Raw genomic sequence first — 23,376 nt, 5'->3', positions numbered from 1 at the left:
AACAACAGAGAAAACAGATATATTGGACTTCATTATTGTTAAAAGCAATTGTGACTCAAAGGATGTTCTCAAGGGAATGTAAAGAAACCCGAAGAGTGGTAGGAATACTTGTAAACCCTAAATCTCATAAGGTCCTTGTGTCTAGAACATATAAAGAATTCCTACAATTTAAGAACATAAACAACCCCACTGAAAATAATAGACATTTCCCCATAGAAGACAGCCAGACAGCCAAGTAGGCACATGGGAAGGAGACCCTCATTAGATGGTGGGGAAATGCAAGCCAACACCACAGTGATACACATTTCCCCACCCAGGAGGGGTGAGCCTGACCAAGCAGGAATAACCAGTGTTTCAGAGGAGCCTGGAAAACAGGAACCCTCATCCGTTGCTGGGGAAGACGTAAAAGGGCAGAGCTATGGTGGCCAAGGGGTGGCGAGTCCACGAAATGAGAACTATGGGAAAGGTAGTCAATGTCAGTGAATTGCACACTTGAAAATGTTTAAAAAGATAGTTTATTTTATATTAAGTTTGAAACATAACATACCTGGAATCATGAAAAGAGAAAAAAAAAAAACCTGAAAGAAAAGGAGTGCCTTTCCTGGACAGGACAGAAAGACTCTGGTGCTGGAACTGGTGCTGAAGGTAGCTCAGCAGTGGGAGCGGGCAGTGCGGTTGGCGCAGGCTCTGTGCATGGAGCTGGGACTGGATCTGGTCTCGCTGTGCACAGCCCAGCAGCTCAAGCCCTATGGTGGGAGCCAGCGCTGGTTCTACGTGGGGTGTGAGGCTGAAGCTGGGGGAGCTTGAGTAGATCTGAGCCATGCCCTGGCTCTATCCCTGGAGCTGGTGGCAGCAACCTCTCTTTCTGGAGAGCTGCCGCTGGTCGTGTTTGAGCTACTGGTCGCTTGCGTGTAGGAACTAGAGGCCCGGTTGGAACCGGTGTTGACTCTGGAGCTGGCCAGTATCCAGCTCGGAACCGGTGTGCCAAGGCGTGTTCTGGATCTGTCTCCAACTTGACCTCGTTCTAGCTCTGTGTCTGGTACTAGAAGCGTCGCGGGAGCTGTCCCAGGAGCTGGTGGTAGAAGGGTCTTTCTGGCATTTGTTTTTGAGCGGACTAGTGTTTCCTACCTCCGGTTTTGGAACAAGAGCTCCTGCTGGAGCTTTTTTCCGCCTTGGAAGCTTGTCCCAGAGATACCTGTCCTCCGGAGCTGACACAAGGCTCCTTCCGGCATAGGCTCTAACTTTGGAGCTCATGCTAGAGCTAGGGCTGTGGCGGGCTCATCTTCAGAACCTGGCATTGTCTCTAACTCTGCCATTAGTGCTGCCACTGGGTGTAGCACCAGACGAGTCCCACCGCACTTTCCTCCTATGTAGAGTGTGGGGCTGTGGTGACCCTCTTCCCGGGATGCTGCCAGGAAGTCCTGATCGGGCTTATTCAGGAGGAGCCTTTAAAAAGAGGTCTGTACTCAGAGAGGGGGCCCATGAGGACTCCCCACCCACAGGGCTCCCTGGTATGTGCCTGTACACGTTACTGTCGTCCAAACCCAGGGTGATGCGGATGGTGCTGTGTGGCCCCTGAGCTGGTGTAGACCTGCAACAAGGGGCTGTGGTTGCAGACGCCCAAGACAGAGTGTTGGCAAGTGCATGTGCATTCAGGGGCAAGGAGGCCACTGAAGAGGAGGACGAGCCATATTGGCTAAATGGTGCCAATGACAATCAGGGATGATGGGGGGGGGCACTAAGAGCTGTGAAGACGGTCCAGTCAGTAGACTCTCCTGGATCCTGCAGGGCTCTTCACGCTGAGGTCCAGGTCTGGGACTTCTAGAAGCTCTGTTTACGAGCTGGGATTTCCTGGCCCCTTTTGTGCATGTGGAGTGGGGATCGCTGGCCCTGGGAAGGGCTGTCAGGGAGAAGGGATGGGGAAGCCCCCTTCTTTTCCTGGCCATCAGGGAACTCTGGGTCACAGTTCACATTGCTCTCCCAACACTTTGGGGTTAGGGGAGCTGATGGAGCCAGCAAGGCCTTGTGAACACCAGAAGGAGAAGAGGCGGCAGCTGAAGGGGAACCTGGTGCCTCAGATGGGCAGGAACTACCAGCAGCTGCTGGAGCGCCTGCAGGCCTGGCAGGCTCGGCAGGGGAGGAGCTGCAGGGCCAGGACAAGGTGAAAGCACAGGACCTAGAGAGCAAGATGCAGCGGACCAACCTGCTGTAAAAGGCGGAGGGTGTGTGCATGCACAACAAGGAGCACCTGCTGCAGGAGGCCCCGAAGCACAAGGAGACTCAGTGCGTGCAGCGGCAGCGCAGGTGGGAGAAGTGCATGGCCCAGTTGGTGGAAAAGATGCAGCAGTGGCAGGACAGGCGGTGGCAGAACCTGCACTAGAAGAGGGTGGCCCGGGCCGAGCTGTGTCTGGACAAGGCCTGCAGGAAGGGCCAGATCCTGTCCCAGGACCTGGAGTGGACTGGCCTGCCATGATGGCTTGCAGCCTGGGGGCTGCCCTCCCTCCTCATGTGACGGTGGCAGGAACTGAGTCTGCACTCCTCAGCAGCCAGGGGCTCTGTGGCCTCACCCCACAAGCTAGTTGGGAAGGCTCAGCACCCCCGGGGTAAGAAAGGATGAGTTATTGAGAATGGAGACCTAGATCCTTCAGAGCCTGGAAGGGGGTGACCAGGCCCAGGTTCAAGTGTTTTCTTGGGAGGCAACAAAGCTTCCTGGAGATCTGTAGGGTGAGGGAGGAGTGGAGGGTGTGAAGGTTGGGAGCACTTCCTGGCTCCTTCTTCCTCCCGTGTTGAAATGAGCTGGGGAAGTTTGGCCTTTAGGACTGTCCGTGTCCATCCAAAACTCCCCTGGAAGGCTGGAAACTCAGAACTGCTCTATCCCAAGTCTAGGGTGGCATTGGCCATGTGACTGACTGGCAGAGGGTGGACCTGACCTGAGGTGTGACTGGGAGGGAGTTATCCTGTTTCTTTTTTAGAGGAGCAAAAGTTAGAGCTTAAGGTAAACACCCACACAGAGAGTGTTAAGAATATCATGCCCGTTGGAGGCTGCCTGGGTGGCTCAGTCAGTCAAGTGTACTTCATTCTTGGTCTTGGCTCAGGTCCTGACGTCAGGGTTCTCAGATCAAGGCCCACATCAGGCTCCCCCGTCAGCGTGGAGTCTGCTTGAAATTATCTCGTGCTCTCCCTCTGTTCTTCCTGCTCCTGCTGTTTCTCTAAAATAAATCTTCAGTGGGGAAGGAAACATGACGGCTGGAGGATGAGCACAGTGTGCACTATGCTGGAAGGAAGGGGAGAAGGGGCGGGCTCGAGGGTGTCCGTCCAGGAGAAGCCTGAGGACAAGGAAGGCTAGAAGCTAGCACTCGGAGAGACGACGCACACTGCCCATAGAGGCGGGGGAATTCCATGCACCCCTGTGGGGGAGCAGAACCACTGCAGACACACAAGACCTGGGGGGTTCACGGCTCACGAGTAATACTTCAGCAAAGCCGATCATGACTGTTTGGATGAGCTGCAGTTAAATCGACTGTAATGGAAAGGCTGGCGTGGCCATACTGGCCAGAGTGGTCTTGAGGGTAAACAGCACTGCAGAGGGTAAGGTAGTTCACGGCAGGATGGAGGAGCTCTGATGCCTCCATCAGGGGTTCTGACGCCCCCAGTGATGGAGATGTGAGTCTCCCAGGGGAAATCTGCCCACAGACAAGAGCAGAGGATATCTGGTGCCTCTCTTAGGCAGAGAGACACCAGGCAGAACTCCAGTGGATCCAGAAGATCTAGATGAGAGATGGTGAGCTTGATCTAAGGAGCCAGGGCGCTGTGTCTGGAAACAAGGGGCCAGTGCTCCACCCACAGCTGGGACAGCAATGAGAACTGACTGCCTGGTCCACAAAGCAAGGTTTTTGTCTCAAGGAATCGGCATCCTACCAGGTGTGTTGTCTGGTTGCAGCGGGGTTTAGTTGCTAGAGTCAAGAGGTGATTGCCAAAGTTTCATGTTTAGAAGTTTGAAAATGTACTTCTGAGTTACCCGTGGGTCACAGAACCTAACCCCAAGTGTCAACCCTGAAAATGTCCCCATTCACCTTCTTCGCCTCCCCAGGCCTGGCCAGTCATGCTGCTCCCTGGCCCAGAGCTTCGTGGCTGCTGGTGTGTGGGGCAGGGCACCATGTGATGTGTTCCGGGCCAGGAGGCAAGAGGAGCAACTCATTCAAGGGCATTAGTGGACGATGTCAAGTGAACAATAGAGAAGAAAAGGTCAGAAAAACTGCAGGGTGGTTCTCGGAGGCCTGAGAGACAATGCCAGGTGTTTTGTGACTCAGGGGTGGCAGACCTGAGTGTACCATTGTGGGAGAAATCATTCAAAGACCAAATGTCAGAGAGATTTCGAGAACCCAATGGTGGCATTCCCCAGTTTCAAAGGTACCCCACTCTCCTGGGGCAGAGGGGAGTGGATGAAGATTGCCCTATTCAGAACCCCTCCTGTGCAGGAACTGGGGTTCCGACAGTCCCAAATGTCGTGGTAGGATGAAAAGTAGTATGGGGAGAGCTCACTAAAATGGAATCAGGAGGTCAGAAAGAGGAGCTCTTGTGCACTGTGCTGCCCAGAATCTGCTACAGGAAGAACCATCATCACAAACCCCAGGAGACATATCCTCAAGAGGGAATCATGACTACAGACCCAACAGGGAAGGATGGACACTGCATCTCCGAAGAGAAATTCACTACCCCAACAACTTAGCCAGTGAGGAGCCACCCTCACCCTGAAGTCCTGCTCCTGCCTGGGAGACTTTGGTTCAGGACAGCCCCTTCTAGTGTCCTCATAAAATAACACTCCTTTTTTTGCTGGACTTCACAGTGGATTTGTTATAGCTTGCACATCCCGAACTGTAGTTCTCTGATATTCCCGAATAAACCCATTTTTGGGCAAACTACTGGTGGTTTTAAGGTCAGCAGTAGTCTCTCATTGGCACTGACTTGTTGGGTGAGACTGGGTAGAAATAAGACAGGCTTCCCTCCTGTTTGGGGTCCCAGTAGTTGAACTAATGCATGTTTAGAAAATCAGTGAGGGGTTGTGACCAATCAGCTAGCCCAAGTGAGGCTTCTGTTCCCAGGCCTGGGGGTGGGGGCCAGAGGGATCTCCAGCCCCCGGTGGGTCATCTCATCCAGTTCACCACACTAGTCTGGCAGAAAGTCTTGGCAACCTTGTATACCTGGCTTGTGGAAATAAAACTTTGTTGCATGTTCTTTGCTGTTGGGTTGTGATACCTGTGTTGGCCCTAGGAGCTCAGTTATGGTCTCATACCAGCGTTCCATCTTCAGAGAAGAACCACCATGCTGCTTTTCCAAGGTGTCTGAGCTCTGAATGCAGCAAAGGTGTGTCCTCCTGATCTTCCCCTGACCATCTGGTGGGTGGGTGAGGAGGTGTCATAATAAGGCTCCTCCACATGTGCCTCTCCATTGGGATTTCTTACATTTATGTCATTCTAGGGGATGTCTGGAGGCTTCACTTACCTTAGTGGAGACCTCAGTGGACTCCAGGTTTTGTGTGGGCAGCAGAGGAGATCACTGAATCCATCCTAGTTCCCTAGCTAGCCCGTTGAACCTTGATCGCACACGCCAGCCAGTCTGGGATTGTGTCCCTCCTTCTGGCCAAGCACTTCCAGGATCAGTTCCCACATATTTCCCTGATTTTTTTTTCATATAAAGCAGCAAATATTTCTCTTCACTTAGTAGGTTGGACCTTCTTATTTTGAACTTGTCATTGGATACTTGGGGCCTGCAGGGGTCAGACTCTGCTTGTAGGTCTAGAGATAGGAAGGCGAGGTGGCTGTAGGGATGAGGAAGGTGTCTCCTCGCGGTTTTGCTAAGAACCTGATACTGTCTTTTAAACTGATGAAGTTCATCAGTTAAGAAAACAGGCAGACTACACGTGGGGTCTGAAAGCTTTGGTCTGCAAGCGCCATGCGTTCTCACATTTCAGCGGCCCAAACCAGTCCCACGGCTGCACCCACCTTGCAGTGGGCACAGAAATGCAACCTACTCAGGGTCCGGATGAAGGGCCAGGATGTTTTGAAGAGGCTGATACGTCCTGAGCAGAGGCTGGCTGCCAGCACTCCTGGCACAAATTTCTGCACCAGTCAGGGCTCTCAACTGCAAGCTGCCGATGAGAAGTCTGTTCATCTAAGCAGTAAGGGGATTAAGAGATTAGGGCATGTCCACCCTGAAGAAGTCAGCACGAAGCTGGTATTTCTCCTTTCCAAAGGCACCAAAGCCAACTAGGAAAATAAAACAGAAAACAAGTCTATCTTAGTTGTAAGTAGGAGGTATTGGTGCCCCAACCCACACAACAGGTGACAGTGCAGAAGCCAGTAGGAATTGAATGGGAGCAAAATGCAGTGTGGAGGGGATGTCCTTGGTCGTAGCTCTCTGGGAGGATTGATAAGTCCCCTTCTCTGAGATGCAAATAGAAAGTCTGTGTCAGCTCTGGCAATGTGAGGGGCACAATGGCAGCTGGAGCCCATGTGGGAGTTTGGTTCTTGGAAGCAGAGTGTGGCAAGAGGACAATGACTCAACCACCTGGCCGCAGCACCTCTGTGGGGGGCTGAGATGACAGAGACATTGCGCTGAGATTGTTCCTACAGCTTTCTGTTCTCTCCGACTCGGGGGTGTAAATGCTGAAGAGTACACACCCAGCTCTCGGCTATAAGGGAAATCCTGTTGCTCTGAAAGATAATTACATTTCATCCTGCTTCGGCGACCCGTGCAGACTGTGCCAGGAAGAACCTTATTCTGTAATGAGTTTCCAAAGGGGATTTGCATGAGATCTGTGTGATAGTATCACCCAATACAAAGAAGGAGAGAGGGGCGCCTGGGTGGCTCAGTGGGTTAAAGCCTCTGCCTTCAGCTCAGGTCATGGTTCAGGGTCCTGGGATCGAGCCCCGCATCAGGCTCTCTGCTCCCCAGGGAGCCTGCTTCCTCCTCTCTCTCTTCCTGCCTCTCTGCCTACTTGTGATTTCTCTCCGTCAAATAAATAAAATATTAAAAAAAAAAAAAAACAAAGAAGGAGAGAGCCAGTAACAGGTGCACTTGAAGAACACACGCGAAATGCTTTTTGGCAGTGAATTTTCTCAAATATTTCTTCAGGAATAATGAAAACAAAAACAAAAGCCAATCACCTCTGTGAAGGAAGCCCAAAGTAGAAAAACAACCTTACAGAGGCAACAGTGAGTCAACAGAAGGATTGAGAAATATCAGGCAAGGGGCTCCTGGCTGGCTCGGTCAGTCAGTGGAGCATGTCACTGCTGATCTCAGGGTTGTGAGTTCGAGCCCCACACTGGGTGTAGAAGTCACTTAAAAATAAAATAAATCTATAATATGTCAGACAAGCTTAGAATGGGAGAAAAATTTGTCACCACAGAAGTACAATTGAAGCAGCATAAGAAAGAATAAACACTCCTAAAATTTTACACATGAAGATACTGAGAGGTATAGACAAAACACACGAGGAAATTAAATAAGATGAAGCATTCAGAAGGTGCAAAGAGAAATGGTAAAGTATTAGAAAACAAAGAAAGAACCCAACAAAGAGCACCAACAAAAGAGAAGGGTCCTTCCAAGCTATAAATAGCAAAGCAAACAGGAAGAACATCATGGATGGAGAGTAAACATGGCATCCACAACTGATCATCCATTCTGTTCCCTTGTCAGAGGGAAGGAGGTTCTGCCCGGACCCCAAAGCAAACCTAAACTCAGTAACGTGTATAAGAAACACACTTGACAGAGATGTGAGGCACATGGGCTCACAACCAAAAGGTTCACCAGGAAACCAGATGAATGCAAAGAATCCTCAGGCTATGCTCGTGGTCTCCGTCTTCACTGACTCCAGGGACTAGAGTCCTGGTTGAGGAAGAGTTTCCTGTGACCTCAGGCAGCATTCTCAGCGACTCAGTGCACTGAAGAGCATATCATTCACATGCAAAACGCAAGAGGAGATGGGCTGAATGGCCTTCAAGCTCTTTATGTCTGTTCATTCAGATCAGCTGGACACAGAATAATCCTGACCCCTGAAGTGACAGGATCACCCATGCAGTGTGACATGTATACCCAGAGTGGGAGCTACAAATTTTCAAACACTCACACGTTGGTCACAACTGGAAATGTCCACGAATATTAACTCAATATAAAATAAATCTTAATACCCTAAACAAAAGAAGAGTGCCACAGGCAACACTAACTTTCTTGAATTATTGCAAATAATAATAATAATACAATAAAACATGCTACCCTCCAGGAATTTTCAAAGGTCTCTCAGCAACTGGGAGGAAAGCAAGTGGACAGGGTATCAGAGTTGGTGGGCTGAGCTGGTGCACTGCTCTGAGAAATGAGCTGAATTTTTAAAAACGATTGTATTTATTTGAGAAATAGAGCATGAGCAGGGTGAGGGAGTGGGGGAGGGAGAAGCAGACTCCCCACCAAGCAGAGAACCCAACGTGGGGCTCAATCCCAGGACCATGGGATCATGAACTGAAGGCAGAGGCTTATCTAATTGAGCCACCCAGGCACCCCAGGAATAAGCTGATTTAGTTATTAAGGTTAAAAGACAAGAAATAAAAAGTAAATTAGACATCACCATTAAGTAAGTAAAAGAACAGCAAAATACAGGGAAGCAGAGAAAAGGACTTGGTATGGGTAAGAGGAGATATGAATTACATAAAATCAAATCTATAAACTATTAACAAAGGAAGAAGAAAAGAATGTTACTTGGCCTAATTCTATGCAAATAGATTTGAAAATCTTAAAAAAAATTAGATCATCTCCTAGGAAATATAATTTAGCAAAAGTGATTTGGGGAGAGCAAGAAGGTTAAATCAGACTGCTTTTCATAAAGGAAATGGAGAAAACGTCCAGAGTTAACCCTGTCACAAAATAAATAATAACGATGAAGTAAAACGAGGTCTGAACTTTTACAGACTCCTACCCAAAAGTTTAGATACCAGATCATTTTGATTCATTTACACTTCCCAGAAAATAGAAAAAGTATTGCTTCTGGATGACTTGTATTAATTGAGCATAATGTTGGTCGTGAAATGCAACAGCACAGAAGAGAAGACTACAGAGGAACAGCACCTAAGGTCTGGCAGAGCTGCTGGCAAAGAGGCGTCTCCGAGTCTCCCCAGTCCCTGGGACAGGGTCCGCCATGGAACAGGCCATCACCAACAGCCACTGAGTACGTGAATGTTTACACACCAGGTCCTGCTGGGGCACAACGCCAAGATGTCTTCTCTTTGCCTATGATCTCCATATTCTGGAGGGCGCACGAAGCATCATTCAGGGGTGTGGGGGGGGCTCCCACGGGGCAGTGCCAGTGCATTACAGGGCAACTGAGGCACGGCACCTGACATGGGCTTGTGGTGCTAGGGAAGACCCCCACCCCCGGGGAGCAGTGTGCGTGCCCCTCCCTCTCCCTCTGCCCCTCCCCCTACCTGTGCTCTCTCTTGTTTGTTCTCTCTCTCTTTCAAAAAATACAATCCTTAAAAAATAAATAAGTATTGTTAGGATGAAATTCATATAACATAAAACCGAATGTTTTAAAGCACCTGACTCAGTGGCTTCTAATACATTCACACACTGTTGTGTGGCTGCCAACGTTCTCTTGCTGCAGGACATTCTTGTCATGCCCAGAAAGACCGAAGCCCATTAAGCAGTCCCTCCCCCTTCCCTCCTCCCTCCCACCCGAGCAACCACCAGCCTGCGTTCCTCCCCACTGAGTTACATAATCCTGACGTTTCACAGAAGTGGAATTACAGAATATGGGCCTTCGGTCTCATTTCTCTCACTGAGCCCAGTTTCTTGAGACTCCTTCACTGGAGCGTCTATCGGGACTTCATTCCTTTTTATGGCCGAATCATATTCCATTGTGTGGACAGACTGCATCTCGTTTGTTCTTTGATGGGCTTTTGGGCTCCTTCCACCCGTCGGTGCCTGAGAACTGGCTGCTACGAATGTGTTTGCACGTGGACGAGATTCATTATCCCCTCAAGATCAAGGCCGGTTGTGTGCAGTGCCTGGAGATGGACCCCCCACCCCGTGATGGGAGGGGCATCAGAATGAGACATGCTGTGAGAGCAACCCCTGCTCAGCCTCAGCTCCGATGCCTGCGGGAAACACTGGAGTGCAGGCTGTGGGGACGGCTCCTCCTGGAAGGATCCAGAAGCTCAGTCCCCTGCATCAGCTCTCCAGCCCCGCTGGGCACCGCCTCCTTCCTGCAAACTCAAATCACCCTGTGTGTTTTTCAGGATGCCTTATCCCCAGCCCAAGGTGCTGACCCCAACATGAGTAAATTTACTGAAATGTTTCCCCCTCCCTTCCCTCCTTTCACCTCCCTTCCAGAAACTTATGGAAATTCACAGCAGACTCTGAGGGTGGGTCCATTGAAAACTTGGCTGGTGCAGGCTTTGCCGATTGTGTTCCTGTCCCTGCTGCTGAGATCTGGATTCGGTGCCCACGGATCTTTCTCTGTGCTTTGCTCCATCTCTGGCTGGTGTTTCCTGCTTTCTATCCCTTGCCCACCGGAGACTGTGTGAGGGGAGCTCCCTCCCTCTCGGGGAGGGCCCCCTTGCCTTGCTGGGAAATCCTAGCTCCCACTCAGGTCCCACAGGGTCCAGGCTTGCTTAGAGCTGGGAGGGATTTGCACAAGTTTGAGTGTGGGTTTGCTTATCATTGGTTTCTTGCAATTGTGAAGTCCTTCTGGAAGGAGGGTGCGCCCTCTGGGTCCCTGAAAGGATGGAGGCCAGGGGAAGGGGTGTTCCGGGTGGCAGTGGCGAGCACCAGGGCCCTTGGTGTGTTCACCCTCCAGCCAGCTCAGACGCTACCATGCGGCTCTCTTGTGGTGCAGGAGGAACAATATCCTTGTCCTGACTCCGTGGCTGCCCCGTCCTCTGGAAAGGGAGCTCCAACACTGACATCCTGAATGAGCAGCTCTGGCCACCATCAGAATAACGGTGTTTGCTATAAAAATGTAAGTAAAAAAGATGACAAAGGGTGGGGATCAGGAGACAGGAGAGACCGAAGACATCATGGTGTGTGTGTGTGTGTGTGTGTGTGTGTGTGTGTGTGTGTGTGTGTGTGTGGTGTGTGTGTGCGTGTATGTATAGCAGAGAGTGGGGTAGGGTCCCCCGTCCTAGGAATTAATGTGAAAGTGTATGCATTCGGCAGCCTTATTGGGCTTTCCTGGGCCCACTGAGGGGACACCACCTGGCTCCCTCCCAGGAGGTTGCATGTCACTGAGGATGACAGCTCCAGCCTGCTGCCACGCCCCTCAGCGCAGACACAGCCCTGACCCCAGGCTGCTCTCCTGTGGAGTCAAGGGGCAGCACACCCCAACATGAAGGCTACTGGGGAGCCCTCCTCCAACCAGAGAAGTGGAAGGGGAGACACATATGCTCTGTGGATTGGTAGTGAGGCAAAGCAGTTCGGGCTGGCTCCTCCTCTGTGTCCCCTAGAGGATGCGGCTCATGAGGGGGGCAGCAAGGTCAGACCCAGCACTCAGTGCCAGTCACCATGTCCCTGAGCGGGAGCTGAGCAGTGAGGCCCTGGGACTCCAGTTGACACGTGAGCACACCAGTCACAGCTATGGGCAAGTGGCCTGGCCCCTTAGAGCCTTTGAAAAGTGGGGATGGTGACAGCATCAACTTTCAAGATTGCCACATGTGGGGGTTGTGCATGAGAGCATGGGGGTTCAGGGAATGAGGCAGGTGGATCTTCCTTCCTCCAGAGAGCTCCCCCGAGGCCTGCAGGATCATCCTGAGGCCTGTGCGACCCTTGTCCCAGGCCATATTGGGAGAGGCATTGGGCCCCATGAGCAGGGACTAAGATGGGCATAGGGTCACCCCAGAATCCTCCTCCAGATCCTGGAGACAATCACCAGCCAGAGCCTCACTGCCCAGGGCCCGTGGTCAGCTCGAGTGGCGCTGTTGCAGCACTGCCCACTGCATGAGCACAGGCTGTCCTCATGTGTCCCCCTCTGGGCTCCAAGCGTGGCCCGGGCCTTGGCCAAGAGCTGGGTTTGCATGAAGAGCCCTTGCCCGCATCATTCTTGGAGGGAACCAGACTCACAGAGTCGGACCACAAACCCACACTCACATTGCCTAGTCGTGGCCTTACCCTGGTGACCTGACTCGAGCCGGTGGAGTGGGGTATCCCTGTCCCCAAGTTCAAGGTGGTGCCCACATTCTGCACGGGAGCCATTGACTAATCTACTAGGAATGGGGCAGGCCCAGGGAAGTAGCCCCAGAGCGTGATAATAAGAATCAGTCTCAGAGCGTCTCAGCACACATTCTTAGCGGGGAGCTATGTCTCCACAGTGCGGAGCAGGTAGGCCCTCACAGGGGACCAAACACGTGAGGCTGTTGGAGAAGGCTTCCCACTTCTTGGGGCTGGGGAGATGTGGACTTGGACCCGGAGGCTTATGCCCTTGGATTCATGGCTAGGGCCCAAGTATTCCCCCTCTTTTCCTAGGGGTCATCTTTCCCCTTTCCTGTCCCCATACTGGACCTGATTCCTGATCTGGGGAAGTTCAAGGAATACCAGTGGTTGACCGAGGACCTTGTCAGCAAGAGGTCCAGTAGCCTTCAATGAGGGACCCTCCAGGAGGTGGAGACAGCTCTATGGGGGCCAGTGACAGCCCCTCAAAGACAAGTGGGACAGGAGGCCAGCCCTCAGGCTCCCTGGGCCCAGCTCATCCTCTGCTGGGGGAGCACCCTGGTCCCAGGCTCCACACGCTGGGAATGGGAGCAGGTCGTCTGGACCTTTTGGACTTGTGCTTCTGTGCCTGTGATATTGGCACCAGCTGGCCTCACAGGCTCGTCGAAGGAGACCCAGTGCAGGGAGATGCAGGCCACTGCACGGGAGATGCCAAGTGACCCCAGAGGGAGTGCACAGACCTTCTACAATGCAGCGGGCTTGTGGGGGGCCCAGCGCCAGATGCGGTCATCCCGCCATGGGGCAGGGAGTTCTGGCGGGGGCAGCCATGGTGGGGGAGGCCCCTGAAGGGTCCAAGAAGAGGCAGGAGACAAGGAAGACGACAGGACAGAGCTTTCCAAGGAGGACAATGTATGGCTCAGAGGAACTCAGAGGCCCTTGGGAGAACTCAGAGGCCCTGGGGATGTGGCTGAAATGCTGACACTGGATCCAAACAGTTGTGTCACAAACCCCCGGTCAACACTGCATGATCTACTCTTTGTTGCTTCTAGGAATCAGGGCCGGTGGGCCATTGGAACGCACAGTGCATCAAGTCGAGGATAAACTGACTTTGCGTCCCTTTTCAGGACTCGATTTTTCTCGAGGAAGTGCTAAGCATGGGTCTCTCCATTCTTTGTGCAATCAGTCCCCATTTTCAGGAGGAGATTCCTGGTGCCAATCATGCTACTTACCCTGAGGTCTGCCCCCATCAGCTCCCACAGTGGACAGGAGTGCCATGTGGACAGGGACCACAGGGTTGGGGGTGCTCTTGGATGAAGACCAAGCTGTCAATTCAAAGCTGGGACCAAGATCCTCTGCTGGATGAGGGAGGAGGGGGGGAGACAGATTGGGGGACAGGGAGGAAGGGAGAGAGGGAAAGGAGAGGAAGGTATAGAAAGAGGGAGGGAGGGAGTGAGAGCTGGAGGGAAGGGAGGGAGGGAATGACTGAGGGACTGAAGGAATGAGGGAGGAAGCCCATGCAACCACAGATGTGTGGCCCTGCCATCAGGAGTCATTAGTTGGAGTGAGGTCCGAGGGCATTACAGCCCAGATCCTGGATGGTGGATCATTGCACATCCGTCTGTCCTCCCCGTCCTGCCCTTCCTTCTCCTGGGCCCTCTGTCATCCTGGATCCTGTCCACCTCCTGAAACAATTCTTAATGTTCCCAAGAGCAGGGTGGCAGGAGGGCGTCTACAGAGAGACTTCCCAGATCCCTGGCCCTGCATGACACTGGGACAGTAGCTACAGGACATTCTTCCCTGAGGACTGGGACAAAGGATCAGGTTCATCTCCTTGGGCAATAGCGCTGTTCCATTCCCTCCTATCCCCAATCTCTCACTGTTCTCTCCCTTCTGACGTGAAAAACTGCGCCAGAGTTTCCGGGGTGAGTCCCAGGAGAAGCACTGCTAGGTGATGGGTGCCCCTGCTGCCTGGGATGGGTGCTGCTCACTGTTGTTGCAGACAGGGGTGTCCGTCACCCTTCTCCCTGGGGGACCCGCACTGGACCTCTGTCTTCTGACATTCTCCCCAGGGCTGCTGGTACCAGGCAAGACACCTGCCGGCCTGAGCGGGACCTGCTGTGCCTCCATAGGTTTTCCTTTGCCAGAGCCCTTCCCCAGGAGCTCCTCCGTCGCTGAAACATACTCCCTGCATGCCTATCCCCACCCCTACCCTGAACTGCATGCTTTCAGTCTATGTTCTTGTGGGACCAGGTGACTTGGATCCTGGTTTGGACCAGAGGCAGGCGAAAGCTTTCTCTGGCCTTGGATTGTGGCGATGCGTTTGCCCTCTGTGGTGTGTCTTCCAGCTTTCTGCATTCCTCTGGTGTGTGTGTGCGGGCCGCAGGAGGAAGTAGTCGTGTCCTGTTTGGGGTCAGGCTGTGGTGTCCCAGACAGAACAGGGGTCTCGGCCCCATGATTGGGCCTAGATCCTCTAAAGGGGCCTCTATGATTCCATCTCTTCTGTCATCCATCGGGGGTTTCACTGTGGCATAAGGGAAATTCTACGTCAAAGAAACACACAAAAAACCCCAGTCCCCTTTGAAAATAGGTGGGCAGACACCAAGGCACCCACTGGGTGATTCCACTCATAGAAACCTCCAGAACAGGTGAAGGAACAGATAGAGAAAGCAGCGTAGGTGTTGCGAGGGTCTGGGCTGGGGGATCAATGGGCAGGGAGGGCGTGGGCCCAGGATACCCTTTGGGGAAGGAGATGTTCCACAGCGATGTCCTGGGCTATGGGGGGAGGGCACCAGGGATGGACTTAGCTCTCAGCATGAGTTCAACTGAAAATGACGAATTTATTTAAAATAGATAGTAGACAGCTGCAGGGCACAGGAAACTACTATCACAGTGACTATGTACCAGAGAGAAAGAACACAGAGAGAGGGGATACAACATTCTGGCAGGGCAGCAGAGTCGGGGGATGGAACTGAAGGTAATTGTACAGGGAGCTCTCCCCACAGAGGAGTGGGCTCTGGATGGGGCTCTGGGAGCCCCGCACGAGCAGGTGTAGGGGCCGAGGTTGGGGCAGGGACCGGGAAAGGAACACAGCCAGATGCAAGAGCTGGGACAAGGCAGGAGCAAGGGGAGGGACAGGGTCAGCAGTAGTGACCTGTGCAGGACGCAGGGCTGGAGCTGGGTCAGGGACAGTAACAGGAGTGAAGACAGGGGCAAGGCAAGGGGCAGGGTTCCTGGAAAGTGCAAGGGATGGGGAAGGAGCAGGGGCAGGGGCAGGGGCAGGGGTAGGGGTTGAGTCTGGGGCAAGAACAGGGGCACAGGCAGGGGCAGGGGAAGGGGCAGGGATCCTGGCAGGGACAGTGCAAGGGTCAGGAGCAGGGGATTGGGCAAGAGCAGGCGCAGGGGCTGGGTCTGGATCAGGAAAGAGGGCCCAGTCAGGAACAGGGGAAGGGGAAGTGGCCCTCGCAGAGGCAGGTGAAGTGGAAGGGGAATCGGTCCTTGCAGGGCCTGAGGCAGGGGCAGGGGCTGGGTCTGTGGCAGTAACAGGGGAGCAGCCAGGGGAAGGGGCAGTGGCCATGGCAGGGGCAGGGGAAGTGGAAGGGGCAGGGGCAGGGGCAGGTTTTCCAGTCAGGTGCAGTGGCAATGGCCGGTGCAGGATCCAGGGCATTACCTGGGCCTGTGGCAGGGTCAGGGGCACAGGCAGGGGCAGGGGAAGGGGCAGGATCATGAGAGGAGCTGGAGCAGGAGGAGGGCCTGGGGCAGGAGCAGGCACCAGCTCTTCCTGGGCAGTGTCAGGCTCTCCGTGGCCCGGTTCCTGGTCACCTGTTGGCTGCTGGTCTCCTGCTGAAGTGGTGGCAGGCACTGTCCTACACTCGGTGGCTCCTAATGTAGTTGGGACCGGCTTGAGCTCCTCGGATAGAGCGGCTGTGAGAGGAGAGAAGGTCACCTGCATGTGTGCCTCTCCGTGTGCCTTTGTGCAGACAGGACCCAGCCTGGCGCCTCCCAGAGAAGGCCCAGCCAGGAAGGAACCCTCAGCAGGACGTCTCCCCAACTGTAGTCCACCCGCTGGGTGCTCTGAGGCCAGTCCTTGCTCCTGGCCCCACACCAGCCTGTAGGGCTCCTCCATGTGCGGCCCAGCCAGGACCCATCGCCACCCACCCCCAGGCACCCAGCCCCGGCATTCTCACCCTTGTGCTCAGCTTCTGCACATGGCCTGGGAGGTTTGGAAGCCTTTCCTGGGACTGCGGACTCCTGCGTCAGGGAGGAGGCCATGTCCTCCAGCCTCCTCTCCTCATCTGTGGCCTTCTACAAAGACAGCAGCATCACAGCCCTGTCGGGCCAAACCCACTGTCCTCCAGCCCAGTTCCCCAGCCTCTCCCTCATCAGACACAGACCTGTGTGTACACAGCCCTGCACCCAGGACTGGGGCACACACCTGCAGGTTTCTCGTGATGAACCCTGGGCAGAAGCTCACATCCCCCACACCCTGACCCACTTAGCCAGCCTTGACCTTGAACGTGACCTGCCCACTGGATATCTGACCCCTCCTCGAACTGCTCCTGCTCAGGAAGACCTCACCCCACACGAGCCCTCCTTCCACACACATGCATGAACACGCACGTTTACACGGGCACGCGCACACACACACACACACTTGCACACGCACATATGCAACGCACACACACGGGACGGGTACCTGGCGCAGCCCAGGTCAATCAGAGCATCAGGGGCTGGGTGGGCTGCTCTGGCCTCCCGGTGTCACCTTTCTCTCCTTCCTTCGAAATGCCATGAGGTGTTGGGCAGCCCTGAGACAACCTTCCTAGTGAGGGCAAGTGTTTGCCTGGCGCGCTGTCTTCTTCCTGCAGCCTCCCGAGTTGGGGATGCAACACAGGAACATTTTGCTTGTTTGAGGATCTCTAAAGAAATGACCTGGGAAGGGGGATGTCCCTGGGATGTGGGTTCCTGGTTACGTGGGTTCCAATTATGTTGGGCTCCGTGGTCAGGGAACTGAGGTCACCACTTCCTGGGGACCACTTACCCGACTTCCTCCTCACATGAGCCCCCAGGGGTCTCCTCCCCCAGCTGCTCAATACTCACCCTTCAACCCATGCATCCTCCATACAGTGATACCCACACAGCCCACCCACAGCCCCCGCGAGGCCTTCGTGCAAACATCATCCTCACTTTGAGGAGTGAGAACTGAGTTCAGTCCGGGTTCCTGGTGGCTGCGTGCATGTTGGAGGTCCTGTGCGTGGTCCACAGAGCCTGCAGCACCCTCTCCTTTGCCCTGGGCCCCTGGGGGAGTTGATGGCACTACTTGATCCAGATCACCTGAGCCCCTCTTGGTGAGGGCACAGGCATCCCCGGCCCCTGCATTCCTTGTCTTGCCCCCCCTCTCTGGGTGGGAGAGGGGGCACACAGGACCCAGAGCCATGCTACAGGCAGACCCTTGTCGAGTGGGACAGAGGCCCTCCCAGGAGGACACACATGGTCAAGGGCACAGAACACCTTCAGTCCAGAATCACCACCTGCCAAGGGTGCCTTTCCTGTGGTGCTGCAGGGGCTCAGGCCCAGAGAATCCTCTCTGAGCACATGTCCCTCATTCCAAGGCGCACAGTGTGTCCTCAGAAGGAGGCCTGAAGGCCAAGTAGAGACTGCGAGGAGCGTGCACACTAGTCCTTACTCAGCTCCCGGCAGCAGTGGGCCCTGGGAGGGCCGGCTCCCCATGGCCAGACTTAATTTTATTTTATGTTATTTTTACTTCTTTCTTTTTAAGGAGAATTTATTTATTAAGAGGGAGGGAATGACATGGGGCAAGCGGCAGAGGGAGAAGGCAAATCCCCACTGTGCTGGGTGCCTGATGCCAGACTTTATCCTAGGACAGTGTGTTCAGGACCTGAGTCAAAGCAGAGGCTCCACTGACTGGCCCACCCAGGCGCTGCAGCAGTCTTGGTTTTAGAGAGAAATCCAATTTCAGAGTTTTAGGTGCCATCCTCCATTTGATAAGAAATTCATGGGAGTAAAAATGGTACTTGAGATTGGTCCCATGTGGTTATAGTGTCTGTCATCCAGCATCCTGGGGCTGGGACCCCGACCTTCCTGGGAGGATGTCAAGCGTGAAGGCTTGTGATCTGCTCAGGCTGACCCCAAGGAAGAGGGTCAATGAGCTTTGTCTGCAATGGAGATCTAGAACCGTGTAATGCCCTAGACCTTTCCCAGGCGCGGGTCCAGCCAGCAGTGGAAGCAGTTCTGGAGATGGAGCCGGGGTCCCCACAGACTAGAGCCACTCTGGCTCCCTCCCGTGGATCCCCCAGAGGGAATATGAGCCTTGGCAAAATTCCCAGGAAAGCCGGCTGCATACCCGTTCTCGCAGCCAGTCTGGCACCAGCCCCCGGGTCAGAGCCCAAGAGCGGAAGCCATCAGACACTTGTGGAATCTGCAACTCCAAACATACTTAGAAAAAATCTCCATCTTCAACTGCAGAGAGATCTCCCTAGAATCGTGTAAAATCCAACAGTTCGCTGGGATTCCTTCCAGTATAAAGATTGGAACATAAGAAAATAAGGAAATAGATCCTCATCTTAACAAATTTGTAGTAAGGGACTACATTGTGGAAATAAATAAATACTTTTTGGGTTGTTATTTCTTTTTCAGCCAGTTCACATTAGATTCAAACTTTTAAATATCAGAATAGTCTAATACTATTGGAAATTGAGTATGAAAAATACGAAGAAACACACTATGGTACCAGGACTAAATGCAAAATTTTATTTAATACTGGTTTCAAGTATTTTGAAACTACTCCATTTTTCTTTGTAGCCATAAGTGTTTATGAGATTCCTCTCTACCTGAATAGTAAACTGTTTCATCAGAAAGCCTTGTAGGTACAAAGAGAGAGAGAGAAGTTAGACTAGGGTACCTGGCCAGCTCAGTCAGAAGAGCATCCAACTCTTGATCTCCAGGATCTGGAGTTGAGCCCCATGTTGGGTGGAGATTACTCAGAGAAATAAAACTTAAAAAAAAATTCTGAATGAAACAAGTCAAGCAGAGAGAGTCAATTATATGGTTTCACTTATTTGTGAAGTGTAAGAAATATCACAGATGGCATGGGGTGATGGAGAGGAGAAGGGAGTTGGGGGAAATTGGAGGTGGAGTCAAACCATGAGAGACTAAGGACTCTGAAAAACAACCTGAGGGTTTTGATGGGGCGGGGGTGGGAGGTTGGGTGAGCCTGGTGATGGATATTATGGAGGGCACATGTTCCATGGAACACTAGGTGTGGTACATAAACAATGAATTCTGGTACAATGAAAAGAAATTAAAAATAAATAAATAAATAAATAAAATTCTATGAAACGAAGCAAAAAAAAAAAAAATCAGAAACAAACACAAAACACCCAAAGCCAAAAACACCACTGCGATCACCAGAAAAAAATGTGCTTTTTCACTGCAAATATTTTAACAGGGCCTGATTTCTACCCAAGGACAAAGATGGGGGACCCTATATATAATCCCCAGAACAGAACAAAGCCATGGATGATGAGCACCAATCCCAGTGGTTAATGGAGCCAAATGGAGAGAGATAAGTCCTATGTGGGTAGGAATCATGCTGAATTAAATGTCCTCCCTGGGTCAGGGGTGCAAGCAGAATGAGAGGTACCCTTCATAGGAGAGATATCTGGGGCACGTGTCTTTTTAAAATCAGAGGATTCTCCCTAACATCAGTAGGAGGAAAAGTATATGTTTAGTGAGAATCAGCTGTACCACATATAGGACATTACTATACAAATGCTTGTACCTAAGAAGGGCTGTCAAAATACTGAATGTACATTAAATGTAACCTTTAAAATAAAGTACAAAAATAGAGACAATATGTGGCTATATATTAAATATAGTTTAAGAAGTTTCTTGAGCAATCTAGCTCTTAGAGCTAGAGGGGAATTGTTTGCATTGCAACACCAGGTCTTAAAATTATTTTTGACCCATAAAGCTGTTTTGAGGATCATGTTAATAGCTAGGATCTATGGGCCAATATCTTTACACCATCCTATTTAAACCTTGACCCAAAAAGGTAATATAATAATTTTCTCATTTTCTAGATATGGGAACGAGAGTTTTATGGAGTTGAGAGGTTACTCAGGTTCACACAATGGGCAATTGGCAGAACAAGACTTTGAGCTCAGCTTAGTGACTCAGAGTTCAGGCCTGGTATGTCCTTCCATTTCAGGTTGTTGAATGAGTAGGGGGGCCTACAGCAAGGAAAGCCCATCCTCCCACACTGCCCCCTCCCTTCTTGGCCTGGTCACCTGCTCCCAGGAGACCTTGTCCATCTCTGTGGCTGCTGGAGTGGTTCCCCTGGTGCCCGATCCTCACAGCCTTCAGTAGAGGCTCAGTCCTCTCCTGGGGGCTCATCACTCTTCTTGAAGGAGAAGCCGCTCTGCTCAAAAGACTTCTGGAAGGAGAGAGACAAGATGGCGGGGAAGTAGGAGGAGGCGCCTTTTCAACCTGTACCCTAAAGTGAGCTGATTACCTACCAAAGAACTCTGATCACCCATGAAATCAGCCTGAGATCAGAATTATACATGTCTGGATCTCTACGGGGGGCAGAAGACGCCAGTGGGCAGGTAAAGTGGAGTGGGTATGTCGGACTGATATCGGAAGATAAACAAAAGGGGGAGGGAGCCACCAGAGGCGACAGGTTGGAAAATAATAACCCAATAAGAGAGTGCCCTGCGTCTGGAGACCAGCATTCACTTGGAGTCTGGTTGAAAGCACTCAAAAGAGCAAAGGATCGCGGGGGGAAATTGTGGGAATCAGGGCGGCTAGGGACAGGGGCTTAAGTCCCCAGACCCAGGACAGCCTCCTCTGGCACTGAGCCAGAGAGTGTGGCGGAGAAACCAGGTCTTGGTCCCTGAGCCGCCAGCGCACCCGAGAAAGAACGAGTGGAGTCCGGCTCCCGTGAGGGGCTGGGAGCCACACCAGATGGCAGAAAGTGCACCTTGCCTGAGATGTGCGCACGCCTCACCCTCCCCTGAGAGAGGTGCACGAACGCCCAGCCTGGTGCTCTGGGATCCCCGCCGTCCTAGAGCTGGGGACGCCCGCACCCCACAACCTCCCCTGGGAGAGGTGCACGCAAGCCCTGCACCCTTAGACCTGGAAAGACCAGGCAGTCCCAGCCCCGGCCAGTGGGAAAATCTCAGTGTGCGATCGCTGCTTGGAACCACTCTGGCGGTCTGGAGCTGCACAGACAGCCGCCGCTGCCATGGTTTTGCAGACAAGCAGGAGATCCTGTGTCCCCAGGGACCGCAATTCAGAACCTGCTCTGCCAGCGGCCCAGCAGCTGCAGCACCTGCAGGGGAGCAGACTGAGGCTTCTCACTGAGAGGGAGGTCAGGGTGCAGTTTGTTTTCCTCTAAACCTCCAAAACCATCAAAAGCTGTCAAGGCGAGAGAAAAGAAGTGAACAAACATAAAAACCTCCAGAGAACAAAAGCCTGAAAAAACTGTTTTCCTCAGAGCCCACCCCCTTGAGGGGGGCTGGAGGATTTAACTCAGGGAACATCATTGACTGAAAACCCACATGGCAGCCCCCTCCCCCAGAAAACAAATCAGGAAAGAAAAAAAAAAAAAGACTACAAGAGATAAACCACCACTACTTCATAGATACAACTTTTACTTTTAACTCATTCCCACTATTCTGGTTCATTTTATTTTTCTTTTTTATATAGATAATTTTAACCTATTTACCATCATAGTGAGATATCCAGTACATCAAATTTCATAATAAACTTCTAACCTGAATTTTTTGATACATACACATGTGTTTTTCTTTTGCTTTTTTATTTTTTTAATTTTTAATTTTTCTAAAAAAATTTAGTTTAGTTTAGTCCAGTTTATTCCTTTTTTATTTTTATTTTCTAATATTCATAAAGAGTTAAACTTCAAGGTAACCCCCTTTCTCCAATCAATGCTACCCCTATAGGTAAACCAATTTTTAATCCCCCTTTTATCTTAGGAAAATTGAGTACTTTAACAAAGATAGCAAGAGAACATCCAGGAAGTATCAAAATAATCTTCCTCGCCCACACTGAGAATCTATAACCATGCTCCCATCTTTTTCTTCTGCCAGTGTCCCTGTGTATTTATGTTTGTCCTTATAGTATATAAATTTTATACTTGGGGTTCTTTTTGACGAAGTTCTTACTTTTTTTGCTTATATATATATTTTTTTTTTTCTCGTCATATACTTTTATCAGTCTTTTTGTTTGTCTGTTTTTGTTTGTATACGTCATAAATCTTACCCTGGGGCCCATTTGGGCTGAACCTTCTCTTTTATCTTCCCTTTTTTTCCTGTCTCTCTCTCTCTTTTCTTTTTCTTTTCTTTTTTCTCTCATTTGGGTGGGGAATCCTGAGTGCTCAGAAGCGTTCCAGGGTGCACCTTGACTGCACCACGGTCGATACATCCAGCTACATCTTTCCAGTCATCTCTCACCAAAATGACTAGGAGGAGGAATCCCGAACAGAAGAAAAATACAGAGGATGCGCCTTCTGCAACAGAGCTAACGGCTATCAACATAGACAATATGTCGCAAAGAGATTTCAGGCTAACAATTACCCTGATCCCCAAACCAGGCAAAGACCCTACCAAAAAGGAGAATTTCAGACCAATATCACTGATGAATATGGATGCCAAGATTCTCAACAAGATCCTAGCAAACAGGATCCAACAGCACATTAAAAAATTTATCCACCATGGCCAGCTGGGATTCATCCCTGGGTTACAAGGATGGTTCAACATTCACAAATCAATCAATGTGATAGAACAAATCAATAAGAGAAGAGAGAAGAACCACACGATCCTCTCAATTGATGCAGAAAAAGCTTTTGACAAAATCCAGCATCCGTTCCTGATTAAAACGCTTCAAAGTATAGGGATAGAGGGAACATTCCTGAACTTCATCAAATCTATCTATGAAAGACCCACAGCAAATATCATCCTCAATGGGAAAAAGCTTGCAGCCTTCCCATTGAGATCAGGAACACGACAAGGATGCCCACACTCACCACTCTTGCTCAACATAGTATTAGAAGTCCTAGCAACAGCAATCAGACAACAAAGAGAAATAAAAGGTATCCAAATTGTCAAGGAAGAAGTCAAAATCTCTCTCTTCGCAGATGATTGATTCTTT

Source organism: Martes martes (assembly GCF_963455335.1).
Source record: "Martes martes genome assembly, chromosome: 5".
NCBI lineage: Eukaryota > Metazoa > Chordata > Mammalia > Carnivora > Mustelidae > Martes > Martes martes.
Note: the sequence above shows the minus strand (reverse complement) of the source record.